Source organism: Muntiacus reevesi, chromosome 3 (assembly GCF_963930625.1).
Source record: "Muntiacus reevesi chromosome 3, mMunRee1.1, whole genome shotgun sequence".
Taxonomy (NCBI): domain Eukaryota; kingdom Metazoa; phylum Chordata; class Mammalia; order Artiodactyla; family Cervidae; genus Muntiacus; species Muntiacus reevesi.
The window spans coordinates 215,349,819-215,372,339 of record NC_089251.1 but is presented as its reverse complement, the minus strand read 5'-3'; the positions used below and the strand labels follow the sequence as shown (position 1 = coordinate 215,372,339).

The 22,521-nt window shown below is 41.8% G+C and overlaps 1 pseudogene; it reads right to left on the bottom strand.

The window, feature by feature from the left end:
* Positions 1-770: 770 nt before the first annotated feature.
* Positions 771-22,175, bottom strand: LOC136164223 (uncharacterized; annotated as a pseudogene).
* Between the last annotated feature and the right edge of the window lie 346 nt (positions 22,176-22,521).

Sequence of the window (22,521 nt, the reverse complement as noted above, 5' to 3'; positions counted from 1 at the left end):
ACGTCTTTACTTCCTGCATTGAGGCGGGTTCTTTACCACTAGCACCACCTGGGAAGCCTCGGATCCTACACAAGATGTCATCTTTACACATCAGAAAGTACTACCATTTTGCTTTCAGTTCAAATCAGCCTTTGGTTTAGGATGATATGGTATAATTTTCTCTGTCTTTGTCTCTTTTTGTCACTTTCTATCTTTATTTTTTTTCTGTCTCAAACTCTGTTTCTCATGTTCTGACTAATTTTCTGAAACCATGTATTAGTCCAGAATTGCTTAGAGCTTATCATTTATTCTGTCCACTTTTATGGAAATCCTGGCACGATTCAGCTATAGGTGACTCCAGGTGCTGACAGAACTGTTGTGTACCTTGCAAGACAAAAATCTCCAGCCCTTGGGCAGGCTGCAGGAGGTATGTGATTTCAGAAGGAAGACGCACTTACATGCTGCCACCCACCTTTCTCTGGGGTTTCCCCACCCTTTTTGAGGAGTGCATTCTCCTTGATCATATCTGTTCATAACCTTTGCCATTTTTCAGATTATCAAGCATCCATACTCCTTCATATGTAGCAATGTGGGTCTTGTTGTAAGTGTCACATCCTGTTGCTTTAGGAAGTATTGAGGTGACTTCAGGTCCCAGCCTATCTCATTTCCTCCTGAACGATTCTACTCCTTTTATTCTTGAGGGTTAGCATATTGTATAAAATGGATAGGCCATTGCCTGGAGAAGTCAGGAGGAGAAGGAATTCGGGTTCCCTCCTCGGGGAATTTATTTTTCAGTGCACTGCAGAGGAACAGATGTGGCGAGAGCTGGGAGCAAGTGTGGCAGGAGGGGTGCCAGCGTGGTGAGGAAAATTCGAATCCAAGCAGCAATGTAAAAGGGAGCTCCAGTTAGGTATATTACTGCATCTAGGGGCCAGGAGCCCTCTGTCTAGTGGCCCCCATCTAGTTCTCTGCTCTCCTCTGTTCTCACGTGCTCACTGAAGGCAGACGGGAGGCCACAAGCCAGTCTCCAGGAAGAGGCAGGCTTCCCCTCTCATCTGAACAAGAGGTACTGAGTTGGATGCTGGGGAGAGTAGAGATGAACCCACACACTACTGAGTCTGGTTAGGGGTGCATGAGGAGCTTGAAGTGGAAAATCACATATAGAGGGGTAAGCTTACCATCGGTAAGGCAAGTATCTATCTGGGAGGGCAACAGAGTTTTCCTTGTCCTGTGAAGAGAAGGAGTCAGTGGACCTGGAGAACTGTTTGGTTCCGAAGGTCTGTAAGCTCTCTACACCCCATATCAGTATGATCACCAAGTTCCACTATTAGAAGTGGCATGCTTCTAATGGGTTCAGAGGTCAAGGTGAGATTAAGGTTCTTCTTTACTGGCACAAACTGGAGCTCAGGAACACACTCTTGGGGGTGGGAATGACAGGCAACAGTTATATTATTTCTTGAGGCTAAATGTTGGAAAAATTGACTACAGATTTTTCTCTTCAAGTTCTCCTTCCTTTGTCATCCTCTCCCCAACCCCTCGTTAAAAGAAGGGCTAAGAGAAGGGCTCACCCCATCATTGATTCCTATCCTCTAGACCCAGTGAGGGCAAAAGAGTTCTTTCCCCAGTAGGGGTGATTGAACAATGTGGCAAGGTGCAAGCAAGAATATAATAGCAAAAATAGAAAATAAGAGTCCAAGCCACTACATCACTTTTTACTTATCTGCTAGCGGTGTTTATCTTCTGAATAAGTATCATAGACTTTCCATTGGCCCGAAGGTATATTGTTCCTCTGTTGTGACCTGTGGAGTTTTTAGAGGTAAGTGTTTTAGTCTAGATAACTGCATCCAACTAGTGATCCCTTGTAATGTGGCGGCAAGGCACATGGTTAAAATTATTTTATAGTGCCCCTTCCATTTCGTTAATAGTTGGTCTTCAGGATCTCCCTCTTGGAAGTCTTAAGAACTTGGTCTCCAGGGTTAACTTGTGAAGTGGGCTGCCCCTCCCATTTTATCTGTGGTGGGAGGTGGCAGAGTCTTATTGGCATAACCCAAGATTGCCTTCTGAACTTGCCCCAAATTGATAATATATCATAGGATCCAGCTCACTTCTTCATGTAGTAGAATGTCAGTAGTAAGAAAGGTTTTCCATAGGTCATCTCAAATGGGCTGAGCTGTAGATTATTCTTTGGGATGGACGCACTCTGAGGAGTCAAAGTGAAGCAAAAGTCGCTCAGTCATGTCCAACTCTGTGCAATCCCAAGGGCTATACAGTCCATGGAATTCTCCAGGCCAGAATACTGGAGTGGGTAACCTTTCCCTTCTCCAGGGGATTTTCCCAACCCAGGGATAGAACCCAGGTCTTCTGTATTGCAGGCGGATTCTTTACCAGCTCGGCCACAAGGGAAGTGAATTTGTCCAATGATCATGTGTAGCTCATAACCTATCCCTAAGGCTGCCAATATTCCCTGTGTGTTCTTTGCTACAAAAGAGGGCCCATTATCACTCTGAAGGGACTTTGGAGGACCAAACAGAGGAGGTTTTTCCTTTTGCAGGGACTTATGGACTTGAGATGCTTTTTCAGATCCAGTGGGGAAGGCTCAAACCCAACCCATGAAGGTGTCAACAAATACCAGGAGATATCTGAATCCTGACTGTGGAGTTATTTGGGTGGAATCTAACTGTCAATCTTCCCAAGTATGTCCCTTGGTGTGAAGTAACCAGGAGGGGATTGGGTGAGCCTGCAAGTTATTATGGACAACAAATCACAGGCAAGAGTCACTTGTTTTACTGTTCCCTTAAATCTCTTCTCTGAAAAGGTCTTTTGCCCCAAGTCCCATTGTGAATCTGTCATATAGTGGGGGCCATCATGTAAACTCATGGTGAGCTTCCACTTTTGGGCCTCAGGGATGAGCAGTTTGTCATCCTTCTTATACCAGACAATGTTTCTTTTCTCATAGCTCCATTGTTTAGCCTTTTCTTGTTACTGTGAGGAATCCTGAAGAAGGCTAGGGAGCCCTGGGGGGGCCAATTACCAAGGCCACGATTTGCTCAGGCTCCAGTAATCAACCAAGCTGCCCTTTTTGCAGTTTGATCAACTTTGCTGTTTCCTTAGCTTCCAACCTGCCCATCTTTTGATGGGCCTACAGGGGACTACCTATGTCAGGAGCTGCATGGTTTCTAATAGGGCCAGGATTAAATCCTTCCATTTTCATGGAAGAATTTCTAGCAGCTCACATTCCGTTTCTTTCCAAATGGCAGCAAAAACATGTAATACATGGAACTCATATTTAGAGTCAGAATACATATTTAATTTCTTTTTACATCTTAATTGCAGCACTCTCATTAATGCAATTAGCTTGGCTTTCTGGACTGAGGTCTAGGGTGTCAGGAACTTGGCTTCTGCGACTTTCATTAGATTCAGTATGGTATAACCTGCCTTTTGGGGCTTCCATTTCTACAAATCTGCTCCCATCAGTAAACCACTCGACCTCAATGCTGTGAAGAAGTTCATCTAGCAGATTGGACCTGCTGGAGTTAAGTTTGATCTATAGTCTCTGTACACTCATGCAATAAATCTTCATTCTTAAGACCTGGAAGCAGAGTTTCAGGGTTCAAAGTATGATGCACCTTTAAGGTAACAGCGGTGTCCATTAGGAGAGGCTGCTATTTAGTTAACCTGTCCCTGGCCGACCAATGATGTCCTTTAACTTCTAACCACAGATTATTATCTAATGAGGGGTTAATACATCTAAGTGTTGTCCCAGGGTAAGCTTAGAAGCCCCATAAACCAGTGTGGCTGTGGCTGCTACTGACCTCAGGCAGCTGGGCCATCTCAGGGCCACTGAGTCCAGTTGTTTTGCAAAGTAAGTCATGGTTTCTGATCTGGCACCTGCATTGGGTTTAGAACTCCAAGGGCTATTCCTGATTTCTCATGAATGTACAGGGTAAAGGATTCGTCTAATTTTGGAAGCCCCAGTGCTGCTCATCTACTCAATTCAGTCTCTAGAGTCTTAAAGGTCCACTAGTTGTCCCCCCTTCCAATGGACGGAAGGGTTCCCTTCCTTCTCCCTTTAGAGCCACATATAAAGGCTTTGGTATAAGACCATAATCTGGAAGCCAGCTACAACAAAATCCAGCCATCCCTAGAAAGCTTTGAAATTGCCTCCATGTGGTTGGAAGTGGTAATGCACTACTTGTTATTTTCACAAATCTATGGCCAGGGCTCAAGCTCCTGGAATGAAAACAAATTCTAAATACTGAACCCTTCATGTGAGGCCTGAGTCTTGGTTAGGGAGACTTACTATCCCCTTGCTCAGAAAATTTAGGACCTTGCCTCTTAATAAATCTGTATGCAGGTCAGGAACCAACAGTTAGAACTGGACATGGAACAACAGACTGGTTCCAAATAGGAAAAGGACTATGCCAAGACTGTATATTGTCACCCTGCTTATTTAACTTATATGCAGAGTACATCATGAGAAACACTGGGCTGGAGAAGTGCAAGCTGGAATCAAGATTGGTGGGAGAAATATCAGTAACCTCAGATATGCAGGTAACACCACCCTTATGGCAGAAAGTGAAGAAGAATTAAAGAGCCTTTTGATGAAAGTGAAAGAGGAGAATGAAAAAGTTGGCTTAAACCTCAACATTCAGAAAACTAAGATCATGGCATCCAGTCCCATCACTTTATGGCAAATGACAAATAAATGGGGAAACACTGGAAACAGTGGCTGATTTTATTTTTCTGGGCTCCAAAATCACTGCAGATGATGACTGCAGCCATGACATTAAAAGACACTCCTTGGAAGGAAAGTTATGACCAACCTAGACAGTATAATAAAAAGCAGAGACATTAGTTTGTCCACAAAGGTCCATCTAGTCCAGGCTATGTTTTTTCCAGTAGTCATGTATGGATGTGAGAGTTGGACTATAAAGAAAGCTGAGTGTCAAAGAATTGATGTTTTTGAACTGTGGTGTTGAAGAAGACTCTTGAGAGGCCCTTGGATTGCAAGGAGATCCAACCAGTCCATCCTAAAGGAGATCAGTCCTGAGTGTTCATTGGAAGGTCTGATGTTGAAGCTGAAACTCCAAAACTTTGGCCACCTGGTGCAAAAAGCTGACTTATTTGAAAACACTCTGATGCTGGGAGGGATTGGGGGCAGGAGGAAAAGGGGACGACAGAGGATTAGATGGCTGGATGGCATCAATGACTTAATGGACATGAGTTTGGGTAAACTCTGGGAGTTGGTGATGGACAGGAGGCCTGGCATGCTGTGGTTCATGGGGTCGCAAAGAGTTGGACACGACCGAGTGACTGAGCTGAACAATATTCTGATCTGACTCTTCTGTCTCACTACTTCTCAGTAGGTCATCAACATACTGTAACAGTTCCACTTTTCAGGCTCACTTCCCCTCTTCCTTTGCCAATGTGTTTCCCAAAAAATGGAAGTTATTCACAAAACCCCATGGAAGTATTGTCCAGCTGTACTGAGTATCCTCCAGAATGTCAGTGTCCATCCACTCAAAGTCAAGGAGATCCTGTGGATCTCGATGTTGTTGTAGGGAACACAGAAAAATGCACCGTGAGGCCCAGCAGAGAGATACTGAGCATCCCCTTCACCTGGGTGAGTAGGGTGGATGGGTTTGGCCCCACTGGGTGAACGGGGTGACTATTTAATTCACTGCCCATAAGTCCTGCACAAACCAAGCTTTTTGGATGAGGAGAATTGGAATGCTGGAAGGAGACTAGGACTGAATGTGTCCATGTTTGATAAATTTAGTGAGCAGTGGGTGGATTGCCTCAGGACTTCAGGCTTTATAGGGTACTTCCTTTTCCAGGGATATTTCTCCTGGGCTTTAATCTTACTTCTATCAGGAAAATACGTTTTGCTCTTTCTGACACTGAATGAAGCCAAACCACTGGGTCCACTAGTTGTCTAATTTAGTGGAAATATCTCATTGATCAGCAGACAGGTCATCTGAGGTCTAATAGATGAATTCCAAGGAACAGATGTATTCTTTGTTCTGGTTTCCTGCTTTCTTGAACTTCCCCTTGTCCTAAGAAAGCACTGACTCCCAATTTATTTAGTTTTTCTCTCCAAAGGAGGGGTAGGGGGTATTATCATATACAAAAGAGGAATAAGTAGTAATAATAAACCTGATTCCCAGGTGAGTGGAGGTGTAAACTGCCTTACCTGAGATCATCCATCAGCTTCCATCACAGGACATTCAGGGTTGCAGAGGGGGCAGGCTGGCCAGGTCAGAACAGAGAAGCAACTCCAGTGTCTTACAGGGGAATTTAGTTCTTCTACCTGCCACATCAAAGATGACCCGAGGCTCTGCTGGAGTGATGAGGGTGGACTAGTAGAATCTCCTGCCAGGTGGGTACTCAGCCAGTCAGTCAGAGTGCTGGCATCTCTCATCCAGAGATTCACCCGGAATGAAGCTGGCCTCAGTTGTTCTTCAGGCATCTTCAGGTGCTAAAGACATTCCCTCTGCCACTGTCCCTCCTTCTGACAAAAGGGGCCCTGATTCCAACCTAGGCAACTTCTTGACTGTCCATCTGGTGTTGGCTTCCTAGGGTCCCCTTGGATGGATCAAAGTCAAAAGCTCCATTTTCATTATTAACCTCCTATCTTTGTTGGCCTCTTCTGTTCAGTCTGGGATACTAAGGCTTCCCTAGTGGCTCAGAGGTAAAAACTCCTCCTGCCAAAGCAGGAGATGTGGTTTGATCCCTGAATCAGGAAGATTCCCCTGGAGAAGGACATGGCAACCCACTCCAGTATTCTTGCCTGGGCAATCTTATGGACAGAGAAGCCTGGTGGGCTGCAGTCTATGGGATCTCAAAACTCGGACACCACTTAGCGACTAAACCACCACCCATATGAGTAATATCAGTCAGTTCAGTTCGGTTCAGTCACTCAGTTGTGTCCAACGCTTTGTGACTCCATGGACTGCAGCACGCCAGGCCTCTCTGTCCATCACCAACTCCCAGAGCTTGCTCAAACTCATGTCCATTGAGTTGGTGATGTTATCTAACCACCTTATCCTTTGTTATCCCCTTCTCCTCCCGTCTTCAATCTTTCCCAGCATCAGGGTCTTTTCCAATGTGTCAGCTCTTCACATCAGGTGGCCAAAGTATTAGAGTTTCAGCTTCAGCATCAGTCCTTCCAATAAATATTCAGGACTAATTTCCTTTAGGATGGACTGGTAGGAGTAATGCAATGTTCTTCTATTAAATCTGGGTTATCATAGACTTTAAAGACTTCCTCTGCCAAGACTGAAAACAGGGTTTGGGCCCAGCATTAAGCTTTGGCAACTGTCTCCTGACATCAGGAGAGGCCTGGGTGATAAAATGCATGACTAATAGCCACCTCCTCTCTGCAGACTCAGGGTCTGTACTGGCGGCTTTCCTAAAGCCCTCTGTCACCTGATTCAGGAAGACCACCTCTGAGATTTTCATCCTCTTGTGTAATTCCTCCAATCTTCTTATAATTTACCAGCTTCACCAAACACTTTCCCACTCCTTCTGATAAACAAGTAATATAGTGTTCTCATTCTGGCCTGACCTACATGATGCTTGTAATTCCAGTGTGGCTTGGTGTCTGGATGGCATCACTACACATCTGATAAATCTGGTGCTGTGGATTGGTGGCTAGTAGGCTATCAGTGTATTCCCTGGCCTTCCTGAAAAGGAAGTATGCATTCCTCGTGATCCCGGGTGTACCAGTGGGCGAGAACAACTGTGACATCCTTGTAAGTTAGGAAGAATGTTAACCCTTGGCTGATAAATCTGTTCCTGAACTTGTCAGGATTCTTGAGAACCTGTCAGACCTCTCCTTGTAGACTCTGCATCAAAAAGGGGTCATGCACCCTAGTAATCCCTCTGTTCCCATCAGCTACCTCACAGAGAGTATAGCTTATGGGGCAAAAGTGGGGGCTAACTTTGAACCTGATTGGAGCCCCACTGGGGACAGCACTGGGAGCTCTGATTTGAAGATTTGTGTGGTTTAACACAGTAAGGTGGGGGTTCTGGTACTGAAGATGATGTTAAAGGGGAAAGAGTGGGGACTTGAGAAACAGGCTCATGTACCGATGGCCAGCTGGTGGTTGAAGAAGGGGGTCCATGAAGAAATCTGGCTCTGAATCTTTTGGGGATGAAACAGAACTAGAGGCCATACACACAGGGCAGGCGCCATCAGACCCGGGTCCTGATAGAGCTTCATGAGGGCCTACATGTAATGGATCTCTTCCCGGTTTTGAGACCACTTGCAAATCAGGTCCAGTTGTAAAATGGTATCAAAATTAAGCAATCCATTTTGGGCTACTTTTCCAACTTAGGGCATATTAGGTCCAAGTTTTACACCAAAATAAAGGGAACTTGTTCCTTTTTAAGCCATCTAACTTCTACTGTCCCGACTTGTTAAGAATGCAACCCAAGGGAGCATCTTTGGGGATGCCTGGGATATTTCCCATTTCTCTACTTCTGACAACCCATGATTAATGGTTCAAGAGGAGAAGGGGGCCCCTAGACCGTGCAAAAACCTTAATTATCTGATCGCTTCTAGTCCCAAAAACTGAAGAAGAAGGGAATGAAGGAGCGACAAGCCAGGGAGGACAGAGAGGGAGCCTGTGGAGACTCAAGGTCTCATGACCAGAGGAGTTCCACTATTGTCTCAACTTTGTACCATGTCCAAGTCTCCCTCCTTTATGATTGAAAAACAATGAATCAGGTGCCTGAGGAGGCAGGTGCATGAAGGAAAAACTGGGACTAACTGAGAAGTCTATGAGGGAATGGGCCCAAGCATTATCTAAATGGTCTTCACAGAGGCAATTGTGAGAGTTTCTAGGGTAAAAGAGCTGAAGAGAAAGGTGGCAAAGGTGATCAGAGAACTGTCCTATTGGCAGGTGAGAGGGTAGACATGGAAAACATCAGGAGGTAATGTATAGGCCACTGCTTCCCCATCTGTTTGCCATGAAGTGATGGGACCGGATGCCATGATCTTACTTCTCTGAATGTTGAGCTGTAAGCCAACTTTTTCACTCTCCTCTTTCACTTTCATCAAGAGGCTCTTTAGTTATTCTTCGGTTTCTGCTGTAAGGGTGGTGTCATCTGCATATCTGAAGTTATTGATATTTCTCCCAGCAATCTTGATTCCAGCTTGTGCTTCTTCCAGTCCAGCATTTCTCACGATGTACTCTGCATATATGTTAAATCAGCAGGGAGACAATATACAGCCTTGACGAACTCCTTTCACTACTTGGAACCAGTCTGTTGTTCCATGTCCAATTCTAACTGTTGCATCTTGACCTGCATACAGATTTCTCAAGAGGCAGGTCAGGTGGTCTGGTATTCCCATCTCTTTCAGAATTTTCCCCAGTTTGTGGTGATCCACACAGTCAAAGGCTTTGGCATAGTCAATAAAGCAGTAATAGATGTTTTTCTGGAACTCTCTTGCTTTTCCGATAATCCAATGGATGTTGGCAATTTGATCTCTGGTTCTTCTGCCTTTTCTAAATCCAGCTTGAACATCTGGAACTTCGCAGTTCACATACTGTTGAAGCCTGACTTGGAGAATTTTGAGCATTACTTTACTAGTGTGTAAGATGAGTGAGATTTTGTGGTAGTTTGAGCATTCTTTGGCATCCAAAATCACTGCAGATGGTGACTGCAGCCATGAAATTAAAAGATGCTTACTCCTTGGAAGAAAAGTTATGACCAACCTAGACAGCATATTAAAAAGCAGAGACATTACTTTGCCAACAAATGTCTGTCTAGTCAAGGCTATTGTTTTTCCAATAGTCATGTATGGATGCGAGAGTTGTACTATAAAGAAAGCTGAGTGCCGAAGAATTGATGCTTTTGAACTCTGATGGTGGAGAAGACTCTTGAGAGTCCCTTGGACTGCAAAGAGATTCAACCAGTCCATCCTAAAGGAAATCAGTCCTGAATATTCATTGGAAAGGACTGATGCTGAAGTTGAAACTCCAATACTTTGGCCACCTGATGGGAAGAACTGACTCATTTGAAAAGACCTTGATGCTGGGAAAGATTGAAGGCAAGAGGATAAGGGGACGATAGAGGATGAGACGGTTGGATGGCATCGCTGACTCAGTGGACATGAGTGTGAGTAAACTCTGGGAGTTGGTGATAGACAGGGAGTCCCGGTGTGCTGCAATTCATGGAGTCAAGAAGAGTTGAACACGACTGAGCAACTGAACTGAACTGAATATAGAAGGCATGCCAGGAGGGGTCTCCAGGATGAAGGAGAGTTCAGATATAAAGAGAGGAAGAAAAAGAAGAAGTGGGGGGGGGGGGCGGGGGGGGGAGTGGCTGCCGTTTCACACACCGTCCCCACCCCCTGGGTGTCTACTCAGATAGTTCCAAGCTGTGGTCTCTTCCACAAGGGACAGGAGAAGGGTACCCTCCCTCCACCGCCCCCTTTCTTTGGTGATCAGCCCCAGAAACCAGTGCTGGTGAGCTTTAAACCTCAACTGGGACTGTTACCCCTCATTGGGACTTTAACCCAGGAAAAAGATGTTGAGAAGTTTGTGACCACCAGGCTTCCAGCCACTACACAATAGTAGACTTGAATCTCTGTGGTTCTCAGAAACCTCCCACCAAGGAAAGCCCCCTGGGCCCTGACCTGCAAGGTTCCGTGAGCCTCTCCCATCTCTGTCACCCCTCAGAGTGAACCAGCGCCGGCCAGTGGGAGCGAGATCTCACAGACTGGAAGGAGTGGTGCTGGAGATGCGGGCCATCCACTTTCTCAAAGGATGTGACAGAAAAGCAGAAGAGAAAGGAGAAGTAGAAAGAGAGCGAAAGATTAGAAGAGCAAAAAGAACAACGCGGAAGGGTCAAGTGTTGCCTGAATGAGCTGCGGATTCCCGCTCAAGAAAGGTACTTACCAAGTGCAATGATGCTGAAGCAAAAAGGTTAGGCTTGTTAGCACCGAGAAAGCTGTGTTTAGCTATGTTGATGAGACTTCCCCTGTCCAATCCTGGATAGGGCCAAAGGCCGTGCTGTGCTGGCTGAGTGTCCACAAATTACATTATTGATCAGATAGAAACCAACAAAAGGCCAGAGGGGAGTATGAAGGCAAGGCTTTACTGGGGCTTATACTGCAGCATAAAGAAGCCAAAGCGTGAATCTGGAACCCAACTGTGGGCTCTGGGTTCACTTAATGAGGTGAAAGGGGGCAGACGGATGGACCCGGTGAAGGGGGGCTTCGGCTGGGCCCCATCACCCTCCCCATCCCAGAGCCCTGTGAGCGGATCATGCACAATCTGCTTTTGTGCAGGGCTGGTGAAGGTGGTGGAGGAGCTCGGACGTTATGGTCACCCAGGAAGGTTATCAAGCACAGAGGCCATAAAGTCCCCATTTACTTATTAGCCACAACCTTACAGAGGTCTCATGCGGGGGACACAGGAGATTTTTCTTCTTGGTCTGTTTGAAGTCATCAGCCTACTGTATTTCGGTAGGTGCTGTCCAGGCGCATTTGTTCTGGCGAATTCCTGGCTTTCAGCTTCCCCTTGTTTAAGAAAGTGTTGTTTGGGTGCAAGTGTGTGGGCAGTGACATCCTGTTGTTTTAGGAGGTTTTTGTCCAGGCGCGGGTGTATATCCTCAGGTCCCAGCGGATGTCAAGAGAAAGAATCTATGCTCCTTATTGAAACCAAACATCCAAACACTTTCTCTTGTGATCCCCAGTAACCAGAGTGTAGAAACAACTAGATGTACCCCTAGAGACTGTCTGGGGGAGTCATCCACAGAAGTAGGGGGCCCTTTAACGTTTATTCCTGGTGGTGGGGGAGGCAGTATTGGGGCAGCAGCAAACAGGTCCAGAATGTGGAATGCAGCAGCCTAACAGCTTCTACCTGGGACTGGTTTGAAGGTGGTTCTACCCTCTCAACCTATGGCATAACACATCTATTTTGCAAAGACTGCTTCTGCAGCCTTCCTGTCAACCCAAGCTCTGTTGCTTTTTTTCAAAAAAATTTTTTATTTATTTATTTTTGTTTATGCTGTGTTTTCAGTTGTTGCTCCAGCTTTTTCTCTAGTTGCGAGTAGTTGGGGCTACTCTCTAGCTGCCTTGCATGAGCTTCTCATTGTTACAGAGCACAGGCTCTAGCGCCCACCGGCTTCAGTAATTGCAGCAGGTGGGCTCAATAGTTGGGGCTCCCAAACTCTGGAGCACAGGCTCAATAGTTGGGGCGCAGGTGGCTTAGTTGCTCAGAGGCATGTGAGGTCTTTCCGGGTCAGGGGTGGAACCATATTCCTTACCACTGAGCCTCAAGGGAAGCCCCCCAAGCTCTCTTTATCATCCATTTAATTCCCTTTTAGATTTTATAACTCCAACCAACTTCTATTCTTATATTGTGAGATCTTTACTAGTATTTAAATATTCCCACTGATATGTTTAAATATTCCTCTCTGACGTCCCTCCTTTTGGTGAAAACACTGAAGTATTCTTTTTGGTATAGGGGAAAATGCTGGTGACCTTAGGATGTCTCGGTACTAAAAGATCAAAGTACACTCTGAGTGTCCTGACTATTTTCTTTGCAACAGTCCTTGTGAGAATTTTAGTATCTTTCTAATAGTTGCTCATGCATTTTGAAAGTAAACAAAGATCTTTATTTTCAAGGAGATTGTGATGAAATGGTTAGATACTTTCTAATTTTTTCCTCATCAAAAACATTTTCCCAAACTGACTTAATTTAGAATGTTATTCAAAGCCTGTTATCCAGGTTTTGAAAATGAGAATGGGCAATCTGATTGGAAGGGCTTTTTCTCACCAAAGTGTGGAGATTTGGCTAGATTTTCTCCCTTTGTTTCTCACAATCGAATATTGTTACACCTCTCCAAAATCCTTATGCATGAACAGCAATTTCTGTACTTGTGTTTGCAAGTACTTGTCTTTGTTTCAAGATGTTTTGTCTTTCCTTTCTTAGAGAAGTTGTGTGATGTGTGTATGTAAATATGTGATTTGGTTGATGGTTAAATATTAGGTGTGGAGAAGGACTCAGAAACTATCTCTGAAGCAAAATGTTAGCATTTCCAGTTCTGAAAACATTTCGGTGATCTTGAATAGAGTCTCTATGTCCTAGTAGCAAGAAAGGCAGTTTGCAACTGTTATGTACAATCTAAACTGTTTTGAATCCTTTTGAGCTGGCTTTTTCCACTCCTGTGATGCTACTGGTAAACTTGTAGGTGGTCAGTAATTCTTCATCAGTCTTTGCCTCCTCCATGGGTCTCTGTGACCTTGAAAGGAAACTTCTACAAAAGGATGAGATATCTACTGGTTAACCGTCTACTTGGGTCATAGGCAGAGAAACACCTCTGCTCCCTGCTCCTCCCTCATTGCTTTTCATCACCAGTAGGGTCTCCTGAGTCTTCAGTGTAGTCAGCACCCAGAGCAACTTATTTCAATTCAACAAATATTTACTGAGTTGTATACATGTGTTAGCACTATTCCTGTTGCTGTGGGTACAGTACAAAACAAAACTCATTTCCCTTGTCTATGATCTCCTGACATTCCAGTGAAGAAGAAAGGCAATAAACTTGGAAGGAAGTTGTGCAAATATTGATGGGGTGTTATAATAAGTAAGGTGGCCAGGAAAGGCCTTTGTGGGGAAATGACATTTGAAAAGAGATTTGAGCCTAGTGAGTCATGTGAACATAGGTAGGGGGTGAGGGATGGTCCTGGCTTAGTGACAGCAAGTACAGAAGGAAGGCAACGGGCGAGCACAGAAGGCAGCTTGGTTAGAGTGGGGTGAGCTAGTGACAGAGATGAGCAGGCTGAGAGGGAGGTGGTCTATAACCATATAATGTACACCCTGTAAAGGGTTTCATTGTATTTCAAGACTCACAAGTATTTTGTCACATATATGAAAAATAAATGTATTATTATAGCATTCATAGCTTAGACATGTTCCTAAGTGAAAATTTAAATGCTTCTTTTATTTGTAATCAGTTTTAGTAATGATATGATTTTATATTTATATATATATAAATGTTTATGGATGTTTATGTATATAATATAGATAGATAGCTCTCATGAACATTCTTCTAAACCATCCTTGTTGGGTGTATTTAAACCTGGAAAACCAGCAACGTGATCAGCAGTGAATGTGAAACAATACATACAAAGAAAACTCTCAAACTGAGGCGTTTCTTAAGGTCACATCCAGGTTTATTTTTGAATATGAAATGTGTGTGAAATGCCCTTTGGAGATTGTCTCTTTAACCCAAAGAAAACAAAAACTAAATATTTGTGTTTGTAATTTTAGTGGGCATTAACCTTCAGGGAATTGAAAGAGGTTGAGGAATAAAGAGGCATTATATGAAATTAAATGTATTCAGCCAATTAGATGATAAGCATTTTACCTGTTCTTTTTTTAGTATAATGTTTTCTTCACCTTAAAAATAGTCTGGCATATAAACTCTGTAAATATAGGTAGGTATCTTGGTCCTGCAGAAACATAAAATAAATATGGATTTGCTCCCAAAATATATGCTGTTCTTTGCCCAAGTTATATTAACCAAAAAAGAAAAAAAAGAAAACAAAAAAATAAAAACAGGTTTTTTTTTGTCTTTTTTTTTACCAAACAGTTGACTATGTTGTCTAAACTGAGTACTCTTGTCCTTGCCTGGTCTAAGAAAGGTGATGTCACACTTACGTTTAGAGAGAAATGGTTCCACTAATTAAATATCTCACAGAAAACTGACATTTCTTATCAAAGAGATGGTACTTACTCTGTGTAGGGAAAATGCTAGAAGTCAACCTTATACAAGGTTGAACATCTGTAAGTTCTAACCTGCAAGTTCCCTGGGCATAAATTTTGCCAAAACTGTAGATATTATCCCAGATGTTGTAAACGTCTGCTGTGGAGATTTGAGCACCTCTTTTGCTTTTCGTCAGCCCCAGGCAAAGCCAGCTCCTCCCTCCTCATACCCTCTCTCCACACTCCCAACACCACCCCATGAGTCAGCTGCCACTAGAAATTTCCTCTGGAAAAGTTTTCATTTGAAACTTGCCTACATAAAGCTGTGACAGTTAGTACAATGCTAGATGTGACAGAATTTAGTTTGGGGCATCAGGAAAGAGAAGTCAGAGCGGATGCAGACTATCAAGAATAGCAGACTAATACTTCTGGGGCTTTTTCAAGGCTGTAGAACCCGTAAAAGAGGACCTCTGTAGTTAAAGGTCTCTTATTCTTGTCCCCGGACAGTAAAAGGTGCAGAAGGAATTCCAGAGTCTTTTCTAATGTGGAAACCACTTTTGAGATAAAAAGTAGGGCATCTCAAGTCAGAAACAGAGGCGATTACTTAGAAAAAGACATTTAGAACAGAATTCTTTGGACAGAGGTTTGCCTCCTATGTGGAAAGAAATTATCAGTGGCCCTGAAGAAAAATTTGTGGTTAAAAGTGAAAACATTAAAAAAAAAAAAAAAAATGCCTCCAGAGTACATATATGACCAAATGTCCTATTAGTTTGCTAAGTGGGCAAAAAATTTCTTTGTGTTTTCTCTGAAAATTTCTCATTATATATATATTTTTTTTCAGTAATCATATTTTTAGTGATTGCATTGATATTGTTATATGTAATGTGACATGAAGAAAATAAGTATTTCATTGTTATTTCTCTTTTTTAATTGAAATATAGTTGATTTACAGTGTTATATTAGTTTCAGATGTTAATAGCAAAGTGATTCAGTTATATATAGGTATTATTTTTTGCATTTTTTACTTATAGGTTATTATAAAACATTGGATATGGTTCCTTGTTCTATACAGTAGGTCCTTACTGGTTATCTATTTTATCAGTTTAGTTCAGTCAGTTCAGTTACTCAGTTGTGTCCGACTCTTTGCGACCCCATGGACTGCAGCATGCTAGCCCTCCCTGTCCATCACCAACTCCCAGAGCTTACTCAAACTCATGTCCATCGAGTCAGTGACGCCTTTCAACCATCTCATCCTCTGGCATCCTCTTTTCCTCCCACCTTCAATCATTCCCAGCCTCAGGGTTTTTTCCAATGAGTCAGTTCTTCCCATCAGGTGGCCAAAGTGTTGGAGTTTCAGCTTCAACATCAGTCCTTCCAATGAAGATTCAGGACTGATTTCCTTTAGGATGGACTGGTTGGATCTTCTTGCAGTCCAAGGGACGTTCAAGAGTCTTCTCCAACACCACAGTTCAAAAGCATCAATTCTTTGGCGCTTAGCTTTCTTTATAGTCCAACTCTCATATCCATACATGACTACTGTAAAAACCATAGTTTTGACTAGATGAACCTTTGTTGGCAAAATAATGTCTCTACTTTTTAATATGTTGTCTAGGTTGGTCATAACTTTTCTTCCAGGGAGGAAGCATCTTTTAATGTCATGACTGCAGTCAACATCTGCAGTGATTTTGGAGCCCAGATCCCATTGTTTCCATTGTTTCTCCATCTATTTGCCATGAAGTGATGGGACTGGATGCTATGATCTTAATTTTCTGAGTGTTGAGTTTCAAGCCAACTTTTTCACTCTTCTCCTTCACTTTCATCAAAAGGCTCTTTAGTTCTTCTTTGCTTTCTGCCATAAGGGTGGTGTCATTTGCATATCTGAGGTTATTGATATTTCTCCCAGCAATCTTGATTCCAGCTTGTGATTCATCCAGCCCAGCATCCGTATGATATACTCTGCATATTAAGTTAAATAAGCAAGGTGACAATATACAGCCTTGACGTACTCCTTTCCTGATTTGGAACCAGTCTGTTGTTCCTTGTCCAGTTCTAACTGTTGTTTCTTGACATGCATACAGATTTCTCAGGAGACAGGTAAGGTGGTCTGATATTCCCTTTCTTTAAGAATTTTCCACAGTTTGTTGTGATCCACACAGCCAAAGGCTTTGGCATAATCAGTAAAGCAGAAATAGATGTTTTTCTGGAAATCTCTTGCTTTTTCAATGATCCAATGATGTTGGCAGTTTGATCTCTGGTTCCTCTTTTATATATAGTATGGTTCCTGTTTTATATACAGTATAGTTCCTATTTTATATATAGTATATTTCCTGTTTTATATATAGTAGTAGTTGCCATGGTTCAGTCATCCAGCCATGTCCAATGCTTTGCTACCCTGTGGACTATAGCACGCCAGGCCTCCCTGTCCATCACCATCTCCCAAAGTTTGCCCAAGTTCATGTCCATTGCATCAGTAATGCCATCCAGCCATCTCATCCTCCGAAGCCCTCTCCTACTGCCCTCAGTGTTTCCCAGCATCAGGGACTTTTTCAGTGAGTTAGTTGTTTGCATCAGGTGACCAAAATACTGGAGCTTCAGTTTATATATTGTAGGATATTTTTGCTCATCCTAAATCCCTAATTTATCTTTCTCCCCGTTTCCCCTTTGGTAACCGTGAGTTTGTTATGTCTGTGTGTCCTGATTTATAAATTCTCTATGAACTATTCTTTCAGTTAAATGAATGTAGAAATGCCTAGATGTGATGTGGAAAGCACTTTCTAATGCCTATGTAAATATTTGTCTTTTTGGACCATTCCGTGTTTCAGACCTGAATACTGACCATGCTAGTCTGAATACTTCTGTGTATAGAAAACTTAGAGGTGCAGACATGCACCCGTCCTGATGCTTAACCAATTCTGATCTTTTTTCCTTGAAATAATCATCAGCATAGCATATGCATGGTAGAGCTAACACATTTGAAACCCAATAGAAATGAGTCTTTTTGCAGTTTTTCAACTCAGAAGTGCAGGTCTCAACTGCATAAAAATGTAAAATATTGCTTTAAATTACAGTCCTATTTTATTGTTACACAGCCCAAGTGCTGTTCTGCACATAAAAGAAAGTCTATAATTATTATAACTGCTTGTCATCATCAGATACTTTATAATCATTACTTGCTATATGAATTACAAACATGTTGATGAACAGAACAGTCACCATTAATATCATGGTCAGTGGTAGGTTTCTCATAATGAAACTTTAAAAAAGGAAATCCGTGCATTTTGTGTTAGAAACTGGCTTTTTATTTGTCTCTTAAAATGTCTTATAAATTCTATTATTGGAGAATAATGATAGTATTAGGGAGGAAAAAGCAATCTGAGAAATGTATACTTGAATCCGTAAAACCTGGATTGTTGTTGTTTGTTTGCTTAGGCCTGCCTGACTCTTTTGCGACCCCGTGGACTACGTCCATGGAATTTCCCAGGCAAGAATCCTGGAGGGGGTTGCCATTTCCTCCTCAAGAGGATTTTCCCAACCAGTGATCATACCCATGTCCCCTCTGCTGCAGTCAGATTCTTAACCACTGAGCCATTGGGGAAGTCCAAAACCTGGGTAGTTGTGCCTAATGACAGGCTGTATAATGATCTTTGTGCAGAATATTTCCTTTGATTATATTGTCTTCATCAGTTCAGCAAACAGAAAGAGAAAAGATCAACTTGGCATGACTAAAGCCAAGGTTTTAATATCCTTATATAGAAACTTCGAGCTGCTCAGGAAGAGTGTTTTCCCATATGCACAAAACAAGTGCAAATTTCCACTGAAAACACAGTTGGAAGATTGCCCAGGTCAGAGGACAGCGGTGTTTATGCACCTATGTGCCAGCTGCTCTGTTCGGTAGTTTGTGTTAATTATAAGATTCATGATGTGTTTGTAGAAGATACTGAGCTTTGAGAAGTGAGGTCAGTGTTCTGAAGGGCAGAGCTGTAATTTCAACCCTGGCATTCTGACGCTAAAACTAGATTCTGCTGCCTCCTTGAAATTGTAAAAAAAAAAAAAATTAATGGCAGCATTTATTTAATCATTTCCCATGATGAACGTTTGTATTACTTATTCTTTGCAACAAACAATAAGTGCTTATATGATGCTTATGCTATGCATCATAGTTTATTAGATTTTCTATTTCCTGAAAGCTGGGATTTTGTTAGGCATATGTGTCTCCCATAATGCCTTCTGATGACTCCTGGGTATTCAGTACGTACATAGGAAGCATGTAAATTATGTGTGTGTTTCCCCTGTGCCATGAGAGGAAAGAGTGACTTTGTGCATTTGTTGGCTTAATAATTATAATTATATAATAGGCTCGTCTGTCTTCTTGGTTTTTTGCCTCTGAATTTTGTCTGAATTGTTATTGCTTATTTAACCCTAAAGGTTTGCCATACAAATATATTTTCATTATCATCATATTACTTTCCAAAGCCACATTTTTTTTCAAGTAGCATATTTAAATGTATTTTGTATGTTCAGTAAAAGAAACAAATATACTTTACTCCACTTCACTCCAAACAAGTACAAGATCTATACAGAATCTATAAAATCGAATTTTGCTTCTAATAAATTCAGTGCAAACATTAAAAATAACCATAGTAATTCAGAAACATTTACGATTTGCTCGTTTAATTCATTTTATGAGATGCAATGATTGTAATGAAAGCAGAGTGAATTGAAAGTACTTGAACTTGAAAAGAAAATACTTTTAGTTGTTGCTATGGACAAAATATGCTTATGAAAAAAAATATGCTTATGAACTGTAGTTTCTCACTGTATTTTGATATGCTTTGAGAAAACAGTCTCTCATTAGCATTAAAAAACATTGATTACTGAAATTCTCATGCATTAATCATTAATTTACTTTATTACCCACATTTAAATAGTTCATGTGCATGTTTACTTTACTAGTAAATTCTGTTTTAATTTTTTTCCATTTTTATTTCTGTCTTTTATCCTCCATAAAAAAAAATTTCTGCCTTCATTTTACTTCCCATTTGACATATCTTCTTTCTCATAAACTTCATCACTTTCACTGTGTTTTACATCTTACTATTGTTGTTCTTCATCTTAGGTAGTAAACCTTCTTAAAATCCCAGGCTATCCTGTGCAGCAGCATGTTGTTCTCATTGGATACTAATGAAATTGTTGTATCTAAATGGCCACATTGATTTCTCTAATAGGCAGTTATTGTTGTCTTTTTTATGGGAGGTCTGGTTCTAGGTGCTAGTATAAGAGCCGTGAGGAGAACAGCTCTTTGACCTTTCTAGTTAATGAACTAATAGTAAATAAATAGAACTTTATTATCAATTAATGATAACTGCTATAAAGAAAACCTAAGCAAGGTATGGTGACAGAGAGTGTTAAAGGAAGAAGAAGTTGACTGGTGATAAGGAAAGGCCTGCCTGAGGAAATAAAATATGAGGCGGGCCATAAATCACAGGATGGGTAGACTTGTACAGACATTAAGAATGAAATATTCTGGAACAGAGAATAACAGGTGCAAAAAGCCTGATGCAGGAATGAGCTGAGGACAACACAGTGATCCTGGTGAGAAAATGAGGAAAGAGTGACAGACGTGAGGGGGAAGAAGTCCTGGGTCAGAGAGTGGAAGCTTTGGGTTTTGTTCTCACTGTGATAGGAGGCGTATGTAAAATTTTGAACAAAATAAGGGTAAGAGCCCAGTAATCTTTTGAGGGATTATTTTGACTGTTGTATGCAGAAATGAGCTACTGAGGGGCAGAAATATACACAGGGGTGGTAGAGGATATGAAAAGTAACTGGATTTGGAATGTGTTTTGTAAGGGAGAGCTAACATAGCCTCCTAACCAATTAGATGTGGCATGCAGCAAATAGGAAAAGATGGCACAACCCGACTACTTTGTCATTAAAAACCCAGAGTCAACATGATTTGGCTTCAGACAAGGTACTTCTGTAATGGCAGAAATTATAAGAAACACGTGTTGACTTGCAGATATGATTTTCAGTAGAGAATAAGGATACAAGATGAGACAGAGTGAGGGATAGTTCCATTGACGCTGGTTCTGTTCCTGAAATACACAAGATGGTTGCAAGAAAGTGAAGTCCAGGAATCAGGAAAAGGGAATTCAGAATCATCGTGTTCTTGGACCAGACTATGGTGGGAAGAAGACAGCAAGATGGAAAAGGGAGGAAAGTAACTACCTGCCTTACATTTCCTTTGTAAATATTACCAAGTCTTCTTGCTGAAGTCCTAATATTATTAACAGTACCAATATTATTTCTCAGTTACCTAAGGTTTTATTAAGTTTTACTGATTGGCCTGGGGATGTACTCACAGCTATTCCACATTCTATGGAGAAATTCATGCTGAGCTCTAAAAAACTGACTTACAAATAAACTTTGTAAGCACAATCTGTCTGCAAACTTAGAAACTGCATAGCGCAGTTTGAGAATGTCTCCCTTTGAGAATGTCTCCCCAGCGCATTCCTATTTACAGCGTGTTGGGGCCCTACATTAGAACTGCCCAGTGTGAGAGAAATTGCTTCCCACTGTGGGATGGACATAGAGCTTCGTTACACATAATTTACCTATTTCTATGATTGCAGGTGTCCGTGTTAAAAGGACTGGTTTTGTAGAAGACTGTTTGATAGTAAATTTGCTAGTAACACAAAGGCATTTAGTTATCTCAAAGTGTACAGGTGTTATGCCTCTAAACCTGGGCTTTCTCCCACTATCCTTCACTGTTTTTCTAAAAAAAAAATGCTTTGGGTATATGAGAAGAGAAATTAAAACATAAGAGAAGGATCTGAAAGAAGACAAATGAAAAGAGAACTACATAGGAATGATCTTTTCAATCCCTCTAGAAAAAGGCTTTGCTCTACGAGATCAATGGGTTTATAGTCAGCCCATCAAAACTGGGTTGTCAGTGAGGAAGAGGATGGGATGGAGTGCAATAGAATAAAAAGATATGTGAGTGAATAATACACATAAATTATATTGTGTTAGCCAAAAGGTTTGTTCGGGTTTTTTTCCATATGCTGTTACAGAGAAATGCAAATGAACTTTTGGGTCAACCAGTGAAAACAAGTAAATGCCTTTCACAGATGAAGGATTACACCATGAACTGAGGTATTTCCCTCTTAGGTTCAAAGCAGCAATAGCAGCCAAAAACTAATTGACAGAAAACTTTGAAAGTTGAAATGTATTTTTCCTAAGAAATGAATTTTTCACTATCTTTTCAGAGAGCTTGTGTTGGGCAACCTCTTTTCTTGCTCCCTGGCATCCTCTGAAGTCCAATTCCTTCTCTCCTCTCCAGCCAGAAGCATCTGCCTTGTACCCTTTGTGGCTGACACTCCCCACCCTCCACTCACATTTCTAGTGAATTCTGAGCCAGGGCTGCATCTTACCTGTGTGTCGTATGTCTACAGTTCCTGGCTCCATGTCGTTGCGCATTTCCTGTTAGGGTTAAATGAAAGAGCAATGGGATGGAGTAGAGAATGTATCTACTTTACACTTCAGCTTGATTTGTGCAATGTTCTTAAAATAACACTCTGTTCATTTTTCTCAACAGAAAGGAGACCTTTCTGTGCAAGTTGGACATGTTGATTATGAAGCAGAAAAGAGAAAGAGAGAGATGCCAAGAAAAAACATGCTATTTTAACATCAAGCCACAAAAAAGAGGCTTGGGGTTATTTCCAGCCTCAAGTTAGAGGCTATGTTTGGAACAAAACCCTAAGAGACCAGATGCTTAACTCAATCTTTAAAAAAAAATGAGGTAAAATACACATAACATAAAATT